Below are 8,092 nucleotides of genomic sequence, written 5' to 3' on the forward strand. Positions count from 1 at the left end.
GGACAGCTACCTATCTAATCTATACTGGGGGGACAGCTACCTATCTAATCTATACTGGGGGGGGGGGGGCAGCTACCTATCTAATCTATACTGGGGGGGGGACAGCTACCTATCTAATCTATACTGGGGGGACAATCAGCTACCTATCTAATCTATACTGGGGGGCCAGCTACCTATCTAATCTATACAGGGGGACAGGTACCTATCTAATCTATACTTGGGGGACAGCTACCTATCTAATCTATACAGGGGGACAGCTACCTATCTAATCTATATTGGAGGCACCTACCTTGCTAATCTTTATTGGAGAAACCTACCTAGCTAATCTATATTGGAGAAACCTACCTAGCTAATCTATATTGGAGGCACCTACCTAGCTAATCTATATTGGAGAAACCTAGCTAGCTAATCTATATTGGAGAAACCTACCTAGCTAATCTATACTGGGGTCCCTTACCTAGCTAACCTATCTGCTTTTTTTTTTTATTGTCCCACCGCACCTTGCATGTGGTACAAATTGTCAGGTGCTGTGCGATCATTCCAAATGGGGGGGGGGGTTGTAAATATGACTGTTGGCCCTCGACCTGGTCTAAGTTTTTCATTTTGGCCTTCCGTCTATTTGAGTTTGACACCCCTGCTCTATAGGGACTCTTGAAAAATGCAGTGAAATTTAAATAAAGCAATTGTCTTAAAGGTAAGTTAACTTACCTATGGGAGCTGCTCTGTAGCCCCTGTCTCCTTCTTCCAGCTGTCCCATCCCATCTAACTGAGCTTTAGAGGGGCTGAGAGAAAATTGCGGTCCTGATTCTTGGTGTATGCTTGAGATGTGTGTTCCTGTCCACTATTCATGTGTGAAATGCACCGTGCCCGGGCCCCCTATTGCCCCCCCCCCCCCGAGGGGGTCTTTAATATATATATATATATCTCCCAGCAGCGAGACATAATGACTACATCTCCCAGGATGCACAAGCGGGCCAGGCACGCTGCATCTCATGCAGGAATAGTGGCTGGGAATACACATCTCACTGCATACACCAGGGAGAGGAACGTAGTGTACTGGTGACCCCTTTGAAGCGATGATGGGACAGCTGAAAGATGGAAGCCTTATTGGAGATGGGGGCTACGGAGCAGCCTGAACACGCTGTTAACCTGATTAACCTGAGAATGATATGAAGGCTGCCATATTTATTTCCTTTTAAGCAATACCAGTTGCTTTGCTGTCCTGCTGATGCTCTGCCTCTATGACTTTTAGCCACAGACCCTGAATATGCATATGCAGATCAGGTGTTTCTGACATTATTGTCAGATGTGACAAAATTACCTCATGCTTGTTTCTGGTGTGATTCAGACACTACTGCTGCCAACTAGATCAGCAGGACTGCCAGGAAACTGGTATTGTTTAAAGGAATACTGTAACAAGAGGGATATAGAGGCTGCCATATTTATTTCCTATTGAGCAACACCAGTTGCCTGTCTGTCCTGCTGATTCTCTTCTTCTAGTACAGGTGTAAAGAACCTATGGCTCGGTAGCCAGATGTGGCTCTTTTGATGGCTGCATCTGCCTCACAGACAAATCAGTAGGGGTTGATTCACTAAGCTACACTGCTCAAGCAGCGCAGCTTAGAGTGGCAGCGCAACCGTTAGTTTGGGGGAGTGTGAGTAAATTAGTAGTGCACACTACAGCAGTAGCGTGCCTTCTTTAAAAAATGTACTTGCGCTGAGCGCAAGTACATTTTTTAAAGAAGGCACGCTACTGCTGTAGTGTGCCCTACTAATTTACTCACACTCCCCCAAACTAACGGTTGCTCCAATTGTACTTGTATTTAGTATGAAACATGTTGTATGGCTCTCACTGAATTACATTTTAAAATATGTGGCGTTCATGGCTCTCTCAGCCACAAAGGTTCCTGACCTCTGCTTTAGTACTTTTAGCCATAGACCCTGAACCCTGTAAAAATTTAAATGATAGGGAACTGAGAAACATTCCATACCATTCCATGCCATACAGGGAAAGGGGGCAATTCCACCAGGGCACCGACCGCTGCAGGGGCACCTGCATTGCCAGACCCCACCAAGTCGTCTCCTCGCCACTGATCCCCTGTATTCCTTAGTGTGTTTTATAAATGTGCCCACAGTTGGTTGTGGACTGTATATCCAGAAAACTGAATAAAATGCCGATAAGTGTCGGAGCTGGAAGACTGGAAGAAATGCTGATAAGTGTCGGAGCTGGAAGACTGGAAGAAATGCCGCCAAGTGTCTGAGCTGGAAGACTGGTAGAAATGCCGATAAGTGTCTGAGCTGGAAGACTGGTAGAAATGCCGATAAGTGTCTGAGCTGGAAGACTGGTAGAAATGCCGATAAGTGTCTGAGCTGGAAGACTGGTAGAAATGCCGATAAGTGTCTGAGCTGGAAGACTGGTAGAAATGCTGATAAGTGTCTGAGCTGGAAGACTGGTAGAAATGCCGATAAGTGTCTGAACTGGAAGACTGGTAGAAATGCCGATAAGTGTCTGAGCTGGAAGACTGGTAGAAATGCCGATAAGTGTCTGAGCTGGAAGACTGGTAGAAATGCCGATAAGTGTCTGAGCTGGAAGACTGGTAGAAATGCCGATAAGTGTCTGAGCTGGAAGACTGGTAGAAATGCTGATAAGTGTCTGAGCTGGAAGACTGGTAGAAATGCCGATAAGTGTCTGAGCTGGAAGACTGGTAGAAATGCCGATAAGTGTCTGAGCTGGAAGACTGGTAGAAATGCCGATAAGTGTCTGAGCTGGAAGACTGGTAGACATGCCGATAAGTGTCTGAGCTGGAAGACTGGTAGAAATGCTGATAAGTGTCTGAACTGGAAGACTGGTAGAAATGCCGATAAGTGTCTGAGCTGGAAGACTGGTAGAAATGCCGATAAGTGTCTGAACTGGAAGATTGATAGAAATGCCGATAAGTGTCAGAGCTGAAAGACTGGTACAAATACCGATAAGTGTCTGAGCTGGAAGATTGGTAGAAATTCCAAAAAGTGTCTGAGCTGGAAGACTGGTAGAAATGCAGATAAGTGTCTGAGCTTGAAGACTGGTAGAAATGCTGATAAGTGTCTGAGCTGGAAGACTGGTAGAAATTCCAAAAAGTGTCTGAGCTGGAAGACTGGTAGAAATGCAGATAAGTGTCTGAGCTGGAAGACTGGTAGAAATGCCGATAAGTGTCTGAGCTGGAAGACTGGTAGAAATGCCGATAAGTGTCTGAGCTGGAAGACTGGTAGAAATGCCGATAAGTGTCAGTGCTAGAAGATTGGTAGAAATACCAATAAGTGTCTAAGCTGAAAGACTGGTAGAAATGTTGATAAGTGTCTGAGCTGGAAGATTGGTAGAAATGCCGATAAGTGTCAGTGCTTGTAGACTGGTAGAAATGCCGATAAGTGTCTGAGCTGGAAGACTGGTAGAAATGCCGATAAGTGTCAGTGCTAGAAGATTGGTAGAAATACCAATAAGTGTCTAAGCTGGTAGACTGGTAGAAATGCTGATAAGTGTCTGAACTGGAAGATTGGTAGAAATGCAGATAAGTGGCTGAGCTGGAAGACTGGTAGAAATGCCGATAAGTGTCTGAGCTGGAAGACTGGTAGAAATGCCGATAAGTGTCTGAGCTGGAAGACTGGTAGAAATGCCGATAAGTGTCTGAACTGGAAGATTGGTAGAAATGCCGATAAGTGTCAGAGCTGAAAGACTGGTACAAATGCCGATAAGTGTCTGAACTGGAAGATTGGTAGAAATGCCGATAAGTGTCAGTGCTTTAAGACTGGTAGAAATGCCGATAAGTGTCTGAGCTGGAAGACTGGTAGAAATGCTGATAAGTGTCTGAGCTGGAAGACTGGTAGAAATGCCAATAAGTGTCTGAGCTGGAAGACTGGTAGAAATGCTGATAAGTATCAGTGCTTTAAGACTGGTAGAATTGCTGATAAGTGTCTGAGCTGGAAGACTGGTAGAAATTCCAATAAGTGTCTGAGCTGGAAGACTGGTAGAAATGCCGATAAGTGTCTGAGCTGGAAGATTGGTAGAAATGCTGATAAGTGTCTGAGCTGGAAGACTGGTAGAAATGCCAATAAGTGTCTGAGCTGGAAGATTGGTAGAAATGCCGATAAGTATCAGTGCTTTAAGACTGGTAGAAATGCTGATAAGTGTCTGAGCTGGAAGACTGGTAGAAATTCCAATAAGTGTCTGAGCTGGAAGACTGGTAGAAATGCCGATAAGTGTCTGAGCTGGAAGATTGGTAGAAATGCAGATAAGTGTCTGAACTGGAAGATTGGTAGAAATGCCGATAAGTGGCTGAGCTGGAAGACTGGTAGAAATGCCGATAAGTGTCTGAGCTGGAAGACTGGTAGAAATGCCGATAAGTGTCTGAGCTGGAAGACTGGTAGAAATGCCGATAAGTGTCTGAACTGGAAGATTGGTAGAAATGCCGATAAGTGTCAGAGCTGAAAGACTGGTACAAATGCCGATAAGTGTCTGAACTGGAAGATTGGTAGAAATGCCGATAAGTGTCAGTGCTTTAAGACTGGTAGAAATGCCGATAAGTGTCTGAGCTGGAAGACTGGTAGAAATGCTGATAAGTGTCTGAGCTGGAAGACTGGTAGAAATGCCAATAAGTGTCTGAGCTGGAAGACTGGTAGAAATGCCGATAAGTGTCTGAGCTGGAAGACTGGTAGAAATGCCGATAAGTGTCAGTGCTAGAAGATTGGTAGAAATACCAATAAGTGTCTAAGCTGGTAGACTGGTAGAAATGCCGATAAGTGTCTGAACTGGAAGATTGGTAGAAATGCCGATAAGTGGCTGAGCTGGAAGACTGGTAGAAATGCCGATAAGTGTCTGAGCTGGAAGACTGGTAGAAATGCCGATAAGTGTCTGAGCTGGAAGACTGGTAGAAATGCCAATAAGTGTCTGAACTGGAAGATTGGTAGAAATGCCGATAAGTGTCAGAGCTGAAAGACTGGTAGAAATGCCGATAAGTGTCTGAACTGGAAGATTGGTAGAAATGCCGATAAGTGTCAGTGCTTTAAGACTGGTAGAAATGCCGATAAGTGTCTGAGCTGGAAGACTGGTAGAAATGCTGATAAGTGTCTGAGCTGGAAGACTGGTAGAAATGCCAATAAGTGTCTGAGCTGGAAGACTGGTAGAAATGCCAATAAGTGTCTGAGCTGGAAGACTGGTAGAAATGCCGATAAGTGTCTGAGCTGGAAGATTGGTAGAAATGCCGATAAGTATCAGTGCTTTAAGACTGGTAGAAATGCTGATAAGTGTCTGAGCTGGAAGACTGGTAGAAATTCCAATAAGTGTCTGAGCTGGAAGACTGGTAGAAATGCCGATAAGTGTCTGAGCTGGAAGAATGGTAGAAATGCCGATAAGTGTCTGAACTGGAAGATTGGTAGAAATGCCGATAAGTGGCTGAGCTGGAAGACTGGTAGAAATGCCGATAAGTGTCTGAGCTGGAAGACTGGTAGAAATGCCGATAAGTGTCTGAGCTGGAAGACTGGTAGAAATGCCGATAAGTGTCTGAACTGGAAGATTGGTAGAAATGCCGATAAGTGTCAGTGCTTTAAGACTGGTAGAAATGCCGATAAGTGTCTGAGCTGGAAGACTGGTAGAAATGCTGATAAGTGTCTGAGCTGGAAGACTGGTAGAAATGCCAATAAGTGTCTGAGCTGGAAGACTGGTAGAAATGCCAATAAGTGTCTGAGCTGGAAGACTGGTAGAAATGCTGATAAGTGTCTGAGCTGGAAGATTGGTAGAAATGCCGATAAGTATCAGTACTTTAAGACTGGTAGAAATGCTGATAAGTGTCTGAGCTGGAAGACTGGTAGAAATTCCAATAAGTGTCTGAGCTGGAAGACTGGTAGAAATGCCGATAAGTGTCTAAGCTGGAAGACTGGTAGAAATGCTGATAAGTGTCAGAGCTGGAAGATTGGTAGAAATGCCGATAAGTGTCAGTGATTGTAGACTAGTAGAAATGCCGATAAGTGTCTGCGCTGGAAGATTGGTAGAAAAGCCGATAAGTGTCAGGCTTCTTGCACACTACATGCTATTCCGATTTTTATACGATCTTATTTTTTATTCCAATTAAAAAGCGTAGCAGCATGCAACACTTTTTTTAATCAGAATAAAAAAACGAATTGTATAAAAAATCGGAATCGCACATAGTGTGCAAGAGGCCTCAAAGCTGGAAGACTGGGGCATTAATCACTTACCTGACCCTGCGGGTGGCAGCTGCATCGTCCGTGCAGTCTTCACCAATACTGTCTGCCTCTTCTCTATGACCCGTCACTAACTAGAGAGGAGGCAGGCAGGGTGGCTGAAGACTGAACGGACTATGCAGCCACCTCGCCCGGCGGGACAGGTGAGGAATTAATACAGCTTCAAGTGCAGGTGTCCCGGTGGAGCAGCCTGGGGAGGGGGTGGGGGGGTGGGCTAGAAGAGAGGATAGAGGATTCAGGAAAAGGCACAGCACGGAAGCGGCATTAGTCCGAGTAATGAATGATCTACTTACTGCAGGGACAAGGGTGATTGCTCAATTCTGATTCTTCTTGACTTGTCAGCAGCATTTGATACTGTGGATCATGAAATACTAATCCAGCGACTGAAGAATTACTGTGGCCTAAGGGATACTGTTCTTAACTGGTTTCAGACCTTCCTATCTGGCAGGACAAAGCAAGTATGTCTGGGCACACTCTACTCTAATCCAGTGCCACTTGCCTATAGAGTTCCACAGGGTTCTGTGCTATCACCATTACTCTTTGCAGTCTACATGCTCCCACTGGGAAAAATAATCCAGAACTATGGCCTAGGATACCATTGTTATGCAGATGACACACAACTGTAGCTGTCCTTCAAGCCTGGCACCCAAGACCCATCAGCATCCATAAATGCATGTCTAGTGGATTTACAAAATTGGATGAACACCAGCTGGTTGAGGCTGAACTCTGACAAAACAGAGGTGTTGGTGGTAGGTGGTCCACACGTGATGGATACAGTTCAAAACGCTCACCACCTCAAACTAGCAATTGGGGGAGAAACCATACAGTATAAAGACTCTGTGGGCAACCTTGGGGTGATCCTGGATAGAAATCTAAAACTCAGATAGTAGGTATCAGATGTCGTCAAATCTTCCTTCTTCCATCTAAGAAATATAGCGAAAATACAACACCTTATCCCAGCTGAAGGCCTACCTGCCCTGGTTCATCCATTTGTATCCTCCCGCCTAGACTACTGCAACGCCCTGTTCATCGGATCTACAGATAAGGTTCTGCGCCCCATACAACTAGTACAGAATGCTGCAGCCAGACTCCTAGCCAATGCCCCTTTCAGCTCACACATCACCCCAGTACTGCAAACTCTTCACTGGTTGCCAGTAAAATGGAGACTTTATTTTAAGATCTGCCTGCTGACATTCAAGGCTCTAAACCACATGGGACCCAAATACATAGCGGATCTATTGGAACTTTATGCCCCTCCATGCACCCTCCGCTCTGCCAACAAGATGAAGCTGGTTATTCCCAGGATTCGCTTAACATTTGGTGCTCGGGCCTTTTCCTATGCAGCCCTACTCTATGGAACTCACTTCCACAATCAGTTCGAGAGGCTCCTTCTCTGGACAGCTTTAAAAAAAGGCTAAAAACTCACCTCTTTTCCCTAGCCTTTGAGACTGTATTTCGCAGGTCACAGTGCTTTGAGTCCCCAGGGAGAAAAGCACTATAAAAATATTATTGTTATTGTTATAGGGGGTCTGCCTGCTATAACTGATTTCATGGAGGACACATATTACATCTCATTTAGTTTTAACAATTGCCTTTATTGCGGATTACTACTTGTCTTAGCTGTGGACATATGAGAAGACTGGACACTGTGCTCCTGAGAGAAAGTGGTAAGTGGGAGTGTCAGTCTGCTACAAGAGCCTGTTCAGTACCATGTTTATGGCCGTTTCTAGTAACAATGGGTCCCCCGGGCAAGATTAACCTGGGGTCTCCCCAACAGAACCCTCCGACCAAAAACTGACCCTTTATTGCAGCCAAAATTTCCCCCAGGGCCCCAGAGCCAGTCACATTCCCCCCTCCCCCC

Source organism: Hyperolius riggenbachi, chromosome 3, assembly GCF_040937935.1.
Source record: "Hyperolius riggenbachi isolate aHypRig1 chromosome 3, aHypRig1.pri, whole genome shotgun sequence".
Lineage (NCBI taxonomy): Eukaryota > Metazoa > Chordata > Amphibia > Anura > Hyperoliidae > Hyperolius > Hyperolius riggenbachi.